The 16,078-nt window shown below is 38.4% G+C and overlaps 1 pseudogene; it reads right to left on the reverse strand.

Annotated features, from left to right (window-relative positions):
- The window catches only part of LOC114023823, a 1,188-nt pseudogene extending 701 nt beyond the window's left edge, over positions 1–487 (reverse strand).
- Between the last annotated feature and the right edge of the window lie 15,591 nt (positions 488–16,078).

The following is a 16,078-nucleotide window of genomic DNA, read 5'->3' on the forward strand; positions in this document are numbered from 1 at the left end:
AAGAAGAAGAAGAAGAAGAAGAAGAAGAAGAAGAAGAAGAAGAAGAAAGAAGAAGTCCAGTCAGTAGTACAAGTCACTAGCCAGCTGCTTTAGGAAAACCAGTTACCTGCCCCTGTGGCAGCCAGTGAGCATGATCCGAACCGTGCCTGGGTTGATGCTAGCTCCAAGACTCCTCACACGCTGACTGAAGGGCTTTTTGCCATGACTTAACAGCTTTCTGGGCACATCCTCAGCAGGGTAATACCTCGGCATCTTGAGCATCTTTACCACATGGGTTACTCCATTCTTATCACCACCAACTGGCTTTGAGATAGCAGCAGGCACCTTCTCTTTCTTTTTCATTTCAATCCAGGTTTTTGGTGCAGCATATGTCCGCTTGTACATGGCTTGCTGGGATACATTGCAGACCTCAAGTATCTATACCGATCCCTCAAACCAGGACTGGGTTCCAAGTTCTGAGGTGGGGGTGGGGGATAGAGGTAGCCATGATGGTGGAGCTAGAATATATACTTCTTTCTTCTCCTTATCTTGGCTTACCTTTCAAACAATGATTTTTTAAAATAAAACAAGATCCATCCTAACCAAAAAGAAAACTTAAATAGGAAGAGGTGGAAAGCGGAGATGATAGAATGAAAAGTTGCACAATGGGCACTCTTCTAGTCCTACCTAAGTTCTTTCTTATTTCATTCTTATTTCCTTTCTTCTTGTGTGGCATAGAAGACTGGCCTTTTGAGTATTAGCATGTGATTGAGATTTCAGAAAGAAGATTTTTTTTCTCACAAGGCAAAGGTTCTTAATTACCAGTCCTGAAATTTGGAATAAATGGTAATCTTATATGAAAACATCGACTTTCAGTTACATACAAGTAACAGTTTCATGTTAGCCCTCTATATTATTAATAACCAATTTAGTCATTATCTCCCTAAATATCTAATTTCACTTAACAAAGGATAAATATAGGATAACTAGATAATATAAGTCAGCAAAGTTCTCATAGTTATGGAAAATCATTTTTTGGAGAAAGTAAACTAGATTAATGATTTTAGAATAAATGAACTATCAAAGGTATTAGAGGATGAGCACTTAGGCACTGTCTCAATGTGTTGCATCCCCTTTCTTAGCTTAAACATATCATGAGGAAAAAAGAAAGCATAACATTTTGTTTAATTATGTTAAGCGACATCTGGAAACTGCAGAAATGCTTTCAGTTCTAATAATCATGGTTTATACACTGGAAAAATATACCATCAGTATATAAGAAAGCAAATATGCATATTTATTCATTCATTCATTCATTCATTTATTATTAATTTGTCATTACCCAAAATCATGTTACCAGGAAAACTTTCCATTTCCTTTATGTAGAATGATTCCTATTACTGCTTCAAAATCAATGTAAAATCTAAACTTGAGCATTTTTATTGACAAGACCTCTTGAGACCCTTTAATCTAATGATACTCAGACATCAGGACTGAAACCATATGTTATTATTTCATGTGCAATATGACACTCTTAAAAGATCCTAATTTGAGTATTAAGCTATTATATCGTACTCCATAGAGCATTCTGTGGTTATGTGACTCTTTGGGGGCAATGACAATTGTAAATGTGACTCCTGATTCACATTACCATGAACACCACTCATATAATCCAGCTCCTTGCTTCCTGGCAGAAGCTTTCCCTCAGTGGAAGTTTTTTACATCATTGTTGCAATAGACAGCAAGAATTCTTTCTCCACTGTGTAGAAAGAGTTTAGGAATGTGTTCACAGGTGTGTGAAGAAAATTGGTAGTACAAACAATAGGTTCATGGAAGACTCCAAAAATATTGATGTCATACAAAGTATACCCATATACTGCTATCCAAATGTTATCTATTGAGAATGCATAGGGAATATTATTATGCTTACTTCATAAATGGAAAAAAAAACAAAGTTCTAACAGAGAAATATGAGAGAAACTACTTGTTCCAAATCAGCTCCCTTAAACAATATCAGCTATGTCATCAGAAGTCAGGTCTACTTTAACACAGGAAACTCCCAAACTTTAAACAATTATCCTTTAGTTTAATTCAACCAATGCAGTTACTGGCACATAGTAGATGCTTAATGAAAGAATGAATGAATAAGCATCAGGCAGAGAAAGATACAAAAACACAAATTTAATACTGTTCTTAAGAAGTTTGTATTCTACAGGGAAAATGCAGCATGTATGCAAATAACTTTTTTGTTTAGTTGTTTTTTAGTCATATTTGACTCTTCATGACCCACTTTTGGGGTTTTCTTGGCAAAGATACTGTAGTGATTTGCCATTTCCTTCTCCAACTTTTTTTAAAGAGGAAGAAACTGAGGCAAACTGAATTAAGAGACTTGCCCAGGTTCACAGAGCTAGTAAGTGCCTGAAATAGGATTTGAACTCAAGACTTTCTAACTCCAGACCTAGCACTCTATTCACTCTGCCACCTAGCTGTGCCCCCCCCCCCAAACAAACAAAAATCAATAAATGCAAGCTAATTTAAAGACTAATTCAGCCCTTTGAAGGTCAGGGGGATGGGAACTGAGCAGGTTTGGAGTAAAAAAAAAGCCTTTTTTGAATAGGTAAAATGTGAGTTGAGCCTTGAAGAATGACATGGAATGTAAGAATTAGAGTTGAAGGAGTTTATTATAGGTATGGTGGTAGTTTATGTGAAAGAATACACAGAGGTGGCATATAATGTCAGCTTAAGGGAATTGTTGGTTGTCCAATATCACTGGGTTATAAAGCATGTTAAAGGAAATAATATGAAAAATTCCTGGAAAGGAAAACTTGAGTTAGTTATGTGCAGGTCTTAAATGTTAGGATGAGCAATTTAAATCTTACTAAAGACACTGGATAGAATGCTGGACATGAAGTCAAGAACACTCATCTTTCTAAGTTCAAATCTGGCCTCAGACACTTACTTGCTGTGTGATTTAACCTTGTTTACCTCAGTTTCTTCATCTATAAAGAAAGCTGGAGAAGGAAATAGCAAGCCACTTCAGAATCTTTGCTAAGAAAACCCCAAATGGGGTCACAGTGATTGAAGAACCTAACTAACAAATTGAGCATGCACAGACCATTGCTTCTCAGTTTACACAAACAAAAAGACAGAGGATTTTTGGGGAATCCACAATGTACCAGTACAGAGTACCCCATCACATTCATATACCAGAACTTGTTCAAGTGTCATGAAAAAGGTACAGAGATAGAGGGAAATGGTGGGACAAGATCAGAAAATTGTGAATGTCTGAGTAAATTTAATTTAAAGTTAAGGATAGAAAGATAAAACCTTTCTACAAAATTCAGGTTGGAGAGGAACAACATTATGGCAGCTATTGCCTTGCTACAATGGAGGCCCAGTTGGGATTGGGTAACATGAATTTTTAGAGTACCAAGTCATCAGGGTCAAGTGGTTGACTAGCTCTATTTAGCAATAAATGAGTAGAGGTGGAGGAGGTGAATGATTACAGTAATCTAGAGGTTGGGTTTGCAAGGCAAGAGCAGAAATATGGCAAGGCTTGTGGTTGTGGTTTGTTCTTCCTTCTTGAAGAGGATCATGATATCAGGAAGATAATACCATGACTTGTAAGTGAATTGGTATTAAGTGAGGGAGAGCTGTGCAGTCACCCACCTCACTTTCTCCTACAGAACCATTTGGGTTCATTGGCAAGATATAGAACAGAACAACTGAAGATTGTCCAGGATGCAATGGGAGACTTTGGCCCTTTTAAGGGAAGGTCCTTCTGAGTTCTCATTGTAACTGAAGCAAAGCCCATTTAATGATTAGGGCTGTTTAAGTAGTTTTGGCTGTTGCCATGGCCAAGAAAAGACCCAAGGGTGCTCCTGGCAACTCTGGCAGTGGGAAAACCTGCTTTTGATGCCACCAGGAGTGTCACTGGTCCAAGAAGTGCCCCACCAGGGCATCTCCTCAGAGGAAGCCTATCAACTTGGGCAGTGAGAGCCACAAGGAGGCCCACTGGTCCACGGAATGTCCCTCCAGGGCACCCCCCCAGAGGGAGCTCCCATGACCACTGCCTCTGGGACTGTGCCCATGATCTGACCAGGAGGGCCATTGGAGGAAGGATTGTCCTCAAGGTTGGAAAAGTGGTGGAGTTGCCCCTCAGTACCCCATCCTCCAGTCTTCTCAAGATTGGGAATGACAAGGGAACCTGGGGCTTGGTAGCACTCCCACTTTCTCCATCTCTCTTACTGAGCCCTGGGCAAAATCAAAGGTAAGGTTACCCACTTTATCTTGGCTATGTTCTCTGTTCTACTCTGGCCCTACCTGCCCCTCTACCTGTTGGGTCATGGGCATTGAAGGGACATACCCTCTCCCTTGCCTACTTGAGGATCTGTTGTTTGAACACTCCCTCTTTATGCTCTCCTCTTGCCCTGCCCCTTTGTTGGGAAGGAACCTGATGGTGAATTTGGGGAGCCAATCTTCTCTAGTTAAGCCTCCTATCTCTCTTTTCCCTCTGTGCACCAGACCTCCCCATGTTGCCCAGAAGTGTGAGAGACAGTTAAGCTAAATTTTTTTTGACTTCAGTTGCTTTGACATGTCAAGCAACTTGTCATAATTTGTTTACTGCTAAAGTTGACTATTGTAGGTTATTGTTTTAATGTGTAAACTTGAAAAAAAAACTTGTTTGGGTTTTGTATAGAAATCTCTAATGACTGGCTTTTTATACCAGGACAAATTTAAGTTTGAGACGTAAATCCTGGAAAAGTTTTTCCTAAGCTGTGATTAGTAAAACTTGCTGTTTGAGGTAAAAGCTCATAGGATTTTATTTTGAGTTGTCTGATGGGTCATAATCCATCATTAATCAATAATCCACTATCTGAGAGAAATGCCACAAGCTACTCAGAGAAGGTGATTCTGGTGTGGTCAGCATTGGGAAAAGCTGAGAGGACAATTTTAGCCTCAGTCTAAGATGGGATCTTCCTGGCTCAGTTTCCCCATTATGTTCCTTTGAAAGGGAATGTTAACCCACCTGGCTATTCCTGAGCCTGGTGATGAGGTGGATTTGATACTGCATGGTTGGAAAACTGAATTATCTGAATCTAAATAGAGCTAAGGATGTTTTATTCTCTCAGTTGGGCCCTAAATCTTGTCCCTGGCCAGCAGGAAGCAGTTTCAGAAGCCAAGACCTTTGCCCCTTACCCTACAAGAATTTGGGTTCCTATTTGTTTGAGGGGGGAATGATGAAGTTAGAATCTGGGCCCCAGAAAGGAAAAACCCTGGACTTTCCCACATGGCCAAATCTCTGGTTCCCCTGAGGCTATAATTCCATCAACTGGCCTTTCATTGTGGCTATATGCAATCCTCCCTCCATTGTCTTACCTTCCTATGGCCCCTGGCCATTTTGCACCCTTAATCCTAGCTAGGCTCCATTCTCCCTTGGCCATGAGGTCTAGGTCCCAGGAGTTCTGTTCACCCCAGCTTACTAGTCACTCCCATCCAGATCTCCTTAGGCCCTTCCTCCAATTACCCCAAACTACTTGGCCACTCCTAGATCCCTCCCACAGTCTTTCTGTATATAAGGTCCATCTTGTCTCTATTAAGAGGCTCTGATTCTTAGAATCTAGCCAATAGCCCATAGATGCTCAGATTCCTTAAGAGTCTAGCTAATATGGTGAATCTTCAATAAACCTTGATTTTGACTGCAAGAAGGCTTGGGTTGAATTCTTTCGGGCAGGAACTGGCTGTCATGATTTTGGGGTTCCAGGACCCCTAACCTCTAGACCACATCAGATATAAATAAGGATCAAACAAGTGATTAGATGGTAGATATAGAGAACTAAATCAAAATCTACTTCCTTCCTCAAACAAAAACAACAAGAAAAATGCTACAGTCAATTTAAAAATTCAAATATGAATGCTTACACCACCCTGGAGAGAAGCGACCTTGGCCAGATAAGTGTCTTTGTGTGTAAAAAATGTAGGAGAATAGATTTATCTGTAAATAGTTGTTTCAGATGGTTACAAAATTATTTATATGCTTTGTATTGCCTGGAAGTGCATCATACACAGTAATTGGTCACTATATGCTTATTAACTTTTATTTTGATAATAATAAATTTTGCAGAAAATATGTCTTTCTTAAGAAATATTAAGCAAAGTTTAATTTATCAGAGGAAATGAACAAGTGTCAGAGAAGATGGGTAAGTATTGATGAGTTGTGACTAGCATCTTTGAAGGCCATAGACACATTAATGAGATCACAGATCCATTTAAGTATTTGATTATCCTTAAATAACTTAAAATTTACTGGATGACGTGAAGGTCATTCATGTGACAAAAATATCCTATGATTTCATAATCATTTTGATTAAGACAAAATAATTTAATCATTTGTGTGAAGGAGAGGTAGTCACTATGCACTTCCCACCCTGAACAGCTACCCTGACCTAAAAAATAGCTACTATTCTACTGAACACTTGATATGCAAAAATTCCCTAAACACATACTGTGTCTCTTTAAACTAATGTGTTTCCTAACAATGTCATTATAATTAGCATCTGTTATGAGACTACACCTCCACTAAAGTCCTACTCTGATGATTCATCATTACACAAAGGTGACCTTGGTTTCTTAAAGTCTAGGGCAGTGGAACACAAATTCTGGAAGGCCTTATCAAGTAACAACCACCAATGTGACTTTAGTTCAAGAACCAGACCTTAGAAATTAGATTCAGTTATCAAAAGGAAGGTGGTCATAAAGTAATGAATTCTTTTTAAAAACAGAAAATTGTCATTTGCTAAAATAAATGTGCAAAAGTTACATATAAGCATATCTATAGATCACTAATAAAAATACATAAAGGTCAAGTCAAGAAGCATTCATTAAGCACTTATTCTGTGCCAGTTACTATGGTGAACACTGGGGATGTTATGAAAGACAAAAATACAAAACAAAACAAAAATCTGCTCTCAAGTAGCTCACAGTCTAACATAATGGGAGGAAAAAATGTAAACACACCCATGTACAAACAAGTTATATATGGGAAAAATTGGGGAAAACCTCAGAGGAAAAGCACTAAGATTAAGAAGAACTAGGAATTTCTTATAGAAGGTGAGAGACTTTTGCTGAAACTTGAAGGTAGCCACAGGGTGATAAGGATGAAGGATATTGTTGGCATGAGAGAGAGCTGGTGAAAATGCCCAGAATTAGGAGATGGAGTGTCATGTGCAAAGAACTAAGGACCATTCCCTAACAAAAAAGTGGTAAGTGACAAGTAGTTCTTAAAAAAAAAATGAATTGCACAGATTAATAATTATATCAAAGAACAGTCTAAATAAATAATGCTAGGAAAAATGAAAATGAAAATAACTCAAAGGTTTTACCTCATATAAGCTTTTCAGCAAATATTAGTCAAAATTGGATGAGGCTGCAGGAGGACAGGTACACTAATCCATTATTGATGGAGTTGTGAATTTATCCAAACCTGATAGTGACTTTTCTCCATTGATTAATTTATATGTATATATCTCATTTGTATATAAGTATTTTATATTGTCTCCCCCATTATACTGAGAGCTCTTTGAAAACAGAGGCTTTCTTTCTCCATTTTTTTTTATCTCCAGTACAGTAACTGGTACATAGTAAGCACTTAATAAATGCTTATTGAGTGGATAGACTTACTGACTTCTGCAATTATGCTAACTGCAGAAGTATGCAAAGAAAATGCCCCAAATGCCTTTACTTTTAGATTTAACAGCCACAGCCATTCCTATACACACACAATGTTCCATGTTATTTAAAATAATACAATTGAATTTTGAATAGACACTGAAATGGCTAAAATCATACTTTGTCCAAAAGCAGATCATTAAAACCAGTAGTTGAATTTATTCTGAAGACAATGTCGGCATTAATAGTGGTAGCAGAAATAGTAATAATGGAAATTTTTCTAGTATTTCAAGTTACGAAAAATTCCTTTACATATATATATTTTTTTCTTTTGAACTTCACAACAACCTGGTGAAATTAGTGGAACATCTATCCACCTATCTATTTTGTAAGTAAGAGACATGAGGCTGAGTGAAGTTAATAGCTATCTTATACTTATTTTAGAAATAAATTAGAAGTTTGAGTTTGTACAAAAGGAGGGTTGTCACTGGACCTTTAGAAAATCATATTAATAATCTTATCTTGTGACATATATTTTTATTTTTTTTTAGCACTTTACAGGGTTTTAAAAAGCATAAGAAATAAAGGCAACTTTAAAACATCAAAAAATCTAAGTCTGGAAGTCTTTAGCTAAGTTTTTTTTTCTTTCAGATAGTAAATTCAAAAGATTTAAATTTAATTTCAGCATTCATCATTTCATTTTAATAACTGTCTCTATAGTCTTGGGGGGTTGGTATACACTCTTTTCAGAAACACAAAACTCAGCCTCTTTTCAACTTAGTAGATGGTCTACAAGAGTTGTTGTGGCTAACCTGGTAGTTAAATTTAAACCTTCCTACTTAAAATAGTGAACTTCTCAAGGACAGGGATTATGTTTTACCTTTTTCTGTATCCCTAGCACTTAGCACAGTGCCTGCCACAAAATTGTTTTGTCCTTCATATTCAAAGAAGACCAAAATGACATTACAATATTGTAGTCAATATATGGTATATCCAGTTGTGTCTGGTGATACCAATATGAGCTCAGGAGGCTCTACCATGGGTCAGGCACAATTAGTCCATATGATTGTTTGGGAAGGATGCTCCAAATTTGCTCATGTTGTATTTCTTTTGAGCTACCACAATTCTGTTTTGTTCATAAAGCACAGTGCCTTCTTTGATGTGGGCACACGATGCTAAATGATCTTATGCCAGTATTTCTCATGTTTCACAATCAATTAAAAAAAAACCAAAACATTTTTCAGAGAGACCCTGAGAGTGTCTTTATATTATTTCTTCCTACCACAATATGAGAGCTCACCTTGTGTGAGTTCTCTTTAAAATAATCTTTTTATTTGCATTTGCATTTTATAAGCATTTGGCATTGAAAAAAAATATGGACAGCAGAGTTACACTCTCTGTAGTAGAGTTTAAATGCTTGGCACTTCAGCTCTAGAAGGGACCTCAGTGCCTGGTACCTTATCTTGCCAGATGAGTTTCAGAATATTCCTAAAACAATGCAAATGGAAACAGTTCAATTTTCTTGCATGGCACTGGTAAACTGCCTCGGTTTCATAGGCATACAACAATGAGATCAGCCCAACAGCTCACTAGACCTTCAGTTTGGTAGACAGCTTAATATTTTTTTTTCTTTCTCACACATTCTTTTGGAGCCTCCCAAATGTGGACTAGCCTTGGCAATAGATGCATCAATATCATTATCTATGGGTGAATCCCTAGAAAGTGTACTGCCTAGGAGCCAAGATGGCGGAGTAAAAAGGTAGTCGTTCTCACCCTCCCCCATCAATATCTGAAAGCCCAGAAAATATCGCCCCAGGAAAAACCCTGGAACAGCTGAACCAGAAGAAAGAAAAGGAGCAGCAGTGCAGTAGTCCAGGTAGCTTGAGGGATTAACAGGAAAGATTCGTCTTGCCCTGGGGGAAGGGGAGCAGTACAGAACTGAAAGTGTCCCAGCAAGCTAGAGGAAAGCCCTACGTTAGCATACCAGGAAGAGATTCTAAAACCCAAGTGCTGGAACAGGCAAACACCAACACCTGGACCTCCCAGTGCCTCAGTGAGGGTGGGGGAACCAGTGGAAACCAGCTCAGAAAACCACCAGGTGCCTCAGCATTCTACAGCAAACAGGTCTCTCAGTGCCTCAGCGAAAATAAAGGAAACATCACTACAAAGGGCCCCAGGCAGATAAACACCCTGAAACATCCTTCTGAAAGGAGCTGAAGAAAGCTAAAGGAAAGGAAAAACAGGCAACCTAGAGTTGCCTGAGAGTTCCAGCCTTGCTGGAACCCAACACCAGGTAAGCTGCCAGATCCCTACAGCCTCCAATTGCCAACATAAGAGGCCCCAGCACACAAAGCCAGTGACCAAGATCTAGGCTCCCAACACAAGAAGCTTGGGTCAGTGCCCTCGGCTCCCCAGCAAGAAAGCTCAATCTCTTTAAAGGCCAGAGAATAAGGAAACACCATAAGCAAAAAGAAACCTATCATAGATTCATACTATGAGAAGAGTGAAGATCAAAGCAGAAATTCTGAAGAGGACAACATTGTCAACAAACGCACATCTGCAACCTCAAAAGGGAATATGAATTAGTCTGAAGTCCAAAAAGCCTTCTCAGAAGAGCTCAAGAAGGATTTTAAAAGTCAAATGAGAGAGGTAGAAGAGTCCTAAAAAAATACAATTGGCCAACTGGAAAAAAAGCACACTGAAGAAAACAAGTCCCTAAAAAATACAATTGGCCAAATGGGGAAGGAGATACAAAATCTAATAGAAGAAAACAGTTTGTTAAAAATTAGAATTGGCCAAATGGAAGTTAATGACTCTATGAGAGAGCAAGAATCAGTCAAAGAGAAACAAAAAAAAATAGATGAAAATGTAAAATACCTCATTGGTAAAACAACTGACCTGGAAAATCAATCTAGGAGAGACAATTTAAAAATTATTGGTCTACATGAAAATCGCGATGAAAAAAAGAGCCTGGACAGTATCTTTCAGGAAATCATAAAGGAAAACTGCCCTGAGGTCCTAGAACCAGAAGGTAAAATAGCCATACAAAGAATCCACCAATCACCTCCTGAAAGAGATCCCAAATTGAAAACGCCAAGGAATATAATAGCCAAATTCCAAAATTACCAGGTCAAAGAGAAATCACTGCAAGCAGTCAGAAGGAAACAATTTAAATATCATGGAACCACAGTCAGGATTACACAGGACCTTGCAGCTTCTACATTAAAAGACCATAGGGCATGGAACATGATATTCCATAAGGCAAAGGAGCTTGGATTACAACCAAGAATCAACTACCCAGTGAAAATGAGCATGATCTTTCCAAGGAGGAGATGGATATTCAACAAAATAGGGGAATTCCAAGCCTTCCTGATAAAAAGACCAGAGCTCAACAGAAAATTTGATCTTCAAGTATAAGACTCGAGAGACGTAAAAAAGATAAATGGGACAGAAAGATACAATATGTTATTAATAAGGGCAAACTATTTACATCCCTACAGGGGAAAATGACACTTGCAACTTTTGAGAACTGTATTGTTATTACACCATGTTAAAGGAGTATACATAAAGGGGGTGGATATAAGTTGACTTTGATGTAATGATAAAAAAAAATCTAATCAAGTGGGTTAAATGGATCCAAGTAACTGGATTAATCTGATCTAAGAAAATGTGCTGAGAAAGGAGGAGGCAGACAAGGGTAAACTGCATTACAGGAAAAGACACAAAAACCTATTACAGCAGAGGGAAAGAAGGAAAGGAGATGAGCATTGCTTGAACCTTACTCTCATCAAATTTGGCTCAAGAAGGGAATAACATGATCAGTTAGGTATAGAAATCTGTCTTGCCCTATAGGCAGCAGGAGGGAAAAGGGGAAAGAAAAGGAGGGAGGATAGAAGGGAGGGAAGAAACAGTAAGGGTAAAGGGGAAGAAAAGGGAAAGGGCTAATAGAAGGAAGGAGGGACTAAAGGAGGTAGTGGTCAAAAGCAAAATGCTAGTGAGGAGGGAAAAGGAGAAAGAAAGAAAAGCATAAATGGGGGAAAAAGGATGGAGAGAAAGACAGAGATAGTAATCATAACTGAATGTGAATGGGATGAACACTCATAAAACGAAAGTGGACAGCAGAATGTATTAAAAACTATAATCCTACAATATGTTGTTTACAGGAAACACATTTGAAAAAGAGCATTTGCTATTTTTTTTCTCTTCTGTTGAGTTTTGTTTCCTCTTTCTGGTAGTTCCTCCTATTGGTTCTAATTCTTACTTACAATATTACTGATGTGAAAATGTATTTAATAGGAATGTAAAATGTATAGCCTATATCAGATTGTGCGCCATCTTGGGGAGGGTGGTGGGGAGGAAGGGGGAGAAAAATTTTAAACTCAAAAGCATGTGGAAGTGATTGTTGATAAATCAAAATAAATTAATAAAAAAAATTAAAAAAAAAGAAAGTATACTGCCAAGGCAAGTGAACTCATCCACTGCATTCACAATCTCTCCATTAGCTGTAATCAATGTTTCCACAAGTGGACAGCTCTGTGCTGGTTGGTTGAGAACCATTGTTTTCACAATGTAGTAAGGCTCAAATTAGCACCAGAGGCAGGGAACCAATCAATGGATACTTTGTTGCATTTCAGGCTCAGGGGCTTCATTAAGCCTACAATGACATGTGAACAAAGAGTAACAAATCAACTCCCCTCACATAATGTGTGTTGTTTTTTTTTTTTTATAAACTAATGTGTATGTCTAATGTGTAATGTGTAATGGTAACCATCTCTAGTGCAAGGTGGGGAATGGAGAGGACAGAAGAATAAAAAAGTTACATGATAACTTTATTATATATTTAAAAGGAAATAGCAAGTCGTATGTAATAGATTTGAAGTTCCATGTACAATCATCTCTCTTTTGTCTATTTTGCTATTTTATGGAAGAGCTTGCTTTATTTCTTAAGCTTAGAATAATTTTTTAAAGAATTCTGGCAAGGATCTTGCTGGCAATGAGTAAAAGAGAGACCCCCTGTGATTGTCACAGGGTAACCTATTTTCTTTTTCTTAGATCCCCTGGGGGACAACCTCCTCTTGCCATATAACCCAAAAGATTTCAGTCAGCTTTTGTATGAGCAGTGGCCCACTGCCTTGTAAATCTCTGCTGGAATGGAATCAGCACCAGTCCTTTGCCACATGAGAGGAGACTAGTGGTATTCAAAACCTTCCTTTAATTGGAAGTTCAGCTAGAAAGGGATTGAGTTCAATCTTAGGTAAAGGGTCAATGGTTTCATAATAAATTGATGACGATCTGTTGAGAACACTATGGAAGTGTTCAGCCCATATCTCCAGAATCTTGTCCTTATCACTAATCAGTATGGCTCCATCAGTTGTGAGCAGTTGAGATGCACCAAAGGTCTTTGGCCCATAGATAGCCTTCAGAGCATTATAACAATGCTTTAGATTGTTACTATCAGCTTTAGATTGTTACCATTAATTTGCCTTCTTGCTGAGCCAAGAATCCTTCATCTCTCTAAGTTTTGCCTGCACTTTATTTTTGTTTGAATTAAGTACTGGCTTCTTAGAGATGGACAGACTATCCTGTTGGCAGATCCTCTAGAATTCTCATTTTTCATTTAGTAACTTCTGGATTTCCCCATCATTTTCATCAAACCAATTCTGATGTTAGTGCGTGTTCTGGCCCAGAATAGTAAATGTGGTGCTGCATACCAAATCTCTGACACCTGCCTACTCCTTTTCTGCTCCATTGTTACCAATAGTGTATTGGCTCAGCTTTCTACTCAGTTAAGTTAACAAAATATTGACACATTGAGAAACACACTAATCTGTTGATGTTAAGTCTTCTGATAATTGTCATGCATTGGGGCCATGTCTTTTGTTGAATGTGAATGTTTGGAGGGGATGAGTATATGATTGTTCCAGCATTCTGTGCCACACATCACCGTCATCACTCTCACATTTTTTCTGTCTCTTCTCCTTACAGTGACAAGGTCTATTAAATGCCACTGTTTCTTGTGAAAGTGCATCCAGGAAGTTTTATTGCATTTAGGTAAATGGAAGACAGTGTTGGTGAGGAGAAAGTCTTGAGACTCACATTGCTCTTTCTGACTCCATTCCTCCCAAGGACTCCCTGCCGTGTCTGATAGTCTGTGGCTACACTGGCATTAAAATCACCCAGAATTACAAGTTTGTCTTCTTTTGATACATTGATGATGAGGATCTCCAGGTCTTCTTGAATTTTTTTTGACCTTATCAGGATTTGTCATGGTGGGAGCATATGCACTGATAATGGTGGTGTAATGTTTTTTGCAAGCAGTAATTGCATTATCATGAGCCTGTCATTCACTCCTTTTGGAAGGCATACAAGCTTGTTGGCTAGATGAGCTTTGATTGAGAAACATATGCAAGCTTCATGGTGTTCTTCATTACTGTGGCCACTCCAAAGAAAGTTCTGACTATCTAGCTCTGACTACTGTAAGCTAACCTTCATTTGCCAGCCTTGTTTCAACTCAAGGCTGCTATTTAAATGCAATAACTATTACATTTTCTCACAACAAGAGTTGTTCAGTTTTCAGGTCTACTGAATTTTTTGTTGACCATAAGCGTACACATGTTCCAAGTACTAATAGTGCGTAGCATCATCTTCATAAAAGTTTTGGTACATATTTTTTTTGTGTTTTGACCACAGGGTGGGATTCTACCTTGCCTCAATAAGCAGGCTAGAGTTAGGTGAATCAAACAATTTTTAGGGCACCTTTTCTAGCCCCTTCCTTATGTCAGGAGGCGAGTGTTGTGGTCCTTAAGAAGGGCTGCTCAGGGTAGAGAGAATAAAGCCAAAGACTCCCCTGAGCTCTCCTATAAATACTTTTGAATAATGATTCTAAATACATTATACAGTGGCAGAACCCACAAAAGGATGGAGTGAAACAATTTTCCAGTACAAGACAATTTAGAATGTTGTCATAGTCCAACTCAGGTCCCACCAGCACAGACCAGCCCTAGAAAACCAGGAACATGCCTCAACGTGACTAAATCAGTGGTAACAGTGATGGTTTCCAGATATCTCAGCCCACAGACAGTACAAAAATATTTATACCAGTTCTTTGAGTGGTGGCAAAGAACTGAAAATTGAGGGGATGTCTGAGATAGGAAATTGGAGAATGGTTGAACAAGTTGTTATGTGATGAATACTATTGTGCTTTAAGAAATGATATTTTCAGATCTGATAACAGATTAGAAGGTGATTTACAAGGGCCGCTTTGCTAGTGTCAGGGGCAGGACTCTGCTGCATTGCTCATACTTTGATCTGAGTCACAGTCCTAGGTCTTAGGCCCAGTGCAAAGAGCATTAGCACAGCAGAGTGGTTGCAGGGGAACAGGGGCCCATAGTTCCAGGGTTGAAAAAGGTACTTGTGGTCACTCACAAACCAGTGAACAGTACAGAAGAGTAGTAAACACATCCCTCGCTTATCAGGGGTGGGGAACCCTCAGCTTCGAGGCCACATGTGACCCTCTAGGTCCTCAAGTGCAGCCCTTTGACTGAATCCAAACTTCACAGAACAAATACCATTAAAAAAAGGGTAAAACTTGAACTCAGTCAAAAGGCCTTACCCAAGACTCCAGAAGGCCACATGTAGCCTTGAGGCTGCAGGTTCCCCACCCCTGCCCTAGATCATACTACCTTGGAAGAGCCAAAAACTTACAGGTCCCGAGAATTACATCTGAAAACAGCTATACAAAAAAACCTGAAGCTTGGGACAGTGTCCCTTCCTCTTGAGAAGAAGAACCACACCTTAGCATAGAGTTAAAAGTCAAGAAATAGGCTAGAAAATGAGCAAACAACAGAAAAAATTCTGGAGAGCAATTTTGAACTATGCCCAAATGGCTATAAAACTATGCGTACCCTTTGATGAAGCAAGACCACTACTATCTCTGTATCCCAAAGAGATAAACAACAAAAAGGAACAGGACCTATGTGTACCAAAATATTTATAGCAATTCTTCTAGTGGTGGCAAAGAATTGGAAATTGAAGGGAAGTCCATCAATTGGAGAATGGCTAAACAAGTTGTTGTATATAATTATGCTGAATATTATTGTGCTTTAAGAAATGATGAGCAAGATACTTTCAGAAAAAAACCAATAACAACATGGAAAGACTTACATGAACTGATGTAAAGTGAAATGAGCAGAACCAGGAGAACATTGTACATAGTAACAGCAATATTATATGATGATCTACTATGAATGACTTAGCTATTCTCAGCAATACAATGATCCAAGATAATTCTGTAGGACTTATGATGAAAGTTATTGTCCATCTCCAGAGAAGGAACTTGTAAAGCCTGAATGCAGATCAAAGATACTTTCCCTTTACTTTATTTTTGTCATTTTTTTAAATTTGGGTTTTCTTTCACAGAATAACTTACACG

This window comes from Vombatus ursinus, unplaced genomic scaffold (genome assembly GCF_900497805.2).
Source record: "Vombatus ursinus unplaced genomic scaffold, bare-nosed wombat genome assembly UNPS02014818.1, whole genome shotgun sequence".
NCBI classification, from domain to species: Eukaryota; Metazoa; Chordata; class Mammalia; order Diprotodontia; family Vombatidae; genus Vombatus; species Vombatus ursinus.